Genomic DNA, 1,410 nt, shown 5'->3' with positions numbered 1-1,410 from the left:
ATAGTGTACTTTACCGAAAGGTAAGATAACATAATGTGATCCTAGATATTTTTCCCCCGCCTCGGCCTGCCCCCAATGTGCTAAATAATTTTGGTCATATCACCCCCAAGAAAAAAATCCTATATACGCCACTGTCACAATATTTCAATTATTGACAATTATTGTCAATTTGTAATTTAAAAATATTAATTTTATTAAAAACATAATATATAGGTAAATTACAATTTGATAAAATATATTAATATACACAAAATTATGTTATCAAGAAAAAGAACAGAAATGTTTGTGTTTTTGTATTGGATTATTTTTATTTTATACTGATATATATATATATATATATATATATAAACGAAAAATTTACTTAACTTGATGGATTTTTTAAAATCAACTGAGAAAAGCTAAGTTATTTCAACTGTAAATTAAACTAGTTAAGTTTATAAGTTGATTAGAAAATAAACTAACTAGTTAAGTTAAATAGTTAAAAAAAAATTAACTTTTTAACTTAACTTTAACTTTTTAACTAGTTAATGCCCACCTTTGATTTTATTTAAGAAATTTAGTAAATTAAATTATATAAACGAAATTATTTTATCTTTAAAAAGTTTAAGTAAACATAGATATTAGGGTAGGTATCTGTTTTTTTATGTTTAATTTTTAAATAGAAGTAAATAGAAAACTGTAGATACTTAGTACCTACTTAATACATATAGTACTTAATACTATATATTATATTATAGTTATATAGTATCTCATTGAACCTAAATTTTCAATATTATAATAGTAGGAACAATAAATTGATTTAAATCATTTTTATCACCTGAATGTTAAATAAACATGATTACAGTTATATTTTATATTTTAGATTCTGAGTGGAACGATGAATGTATTGATTTTACAATGATGTGTGTTTTTTTTTTTTGTGTCTGTGTACACGATAAGTAGTCGAAATAATGCTTCGATTTTCTACTTCAGTATCTTGTTCGATTGGAAAGTGAATATCGTTGGTGCATTGGGAGGTCAAAATTTAAATTTCCCAGTGGTTTTCAAAAGCGCAGGGAAAAACAAAAGAAAAATTAAGGAAAAACGGGAATTTTTACGCAAAATCGATTTTTCACAAAATTGAATTTGGGTTTTTGGCGTAACTTTAAAAAAATTGACAGTAGATACATGAAATTTCGAATGAATGTTTATATTAGCATTTTCTATACACCATAAAATTTTCAAAATATTTTGAATTATTTTGAGCTCTTTACGGACATTGTCAGTTTTCATTTTTTTTTAGTTTTTTTTCTAAAAATATCAATACAATTTTATTTGTTGATTAAAAAAGCTTGAAAATTTAATAAAGGCTCCTAGTATATTGTTTCAAAGCAGATGAAAATATTAAAATCCTTAGTCACAGTTTTTTTT

This window comes from Acyrthosiphon pisum, chromosome X, assembly GCF_005508785.2.
Source record: "Acyrthosiphon pisum isolate AL4f chromosome X, pea_aphid_22Mar2018_4r6ur, whole genome shotgun sequence".
Classification (NCBI taxonomy): Eukaryota; Metazoa; Arthropoda; class Insecta; order Hemiptera; family Aphididae; genus Acyrthosiphon; species Acyrthosiphon pisum.
Note: the sequence above shows the minus strand (reverse complement) of the source record.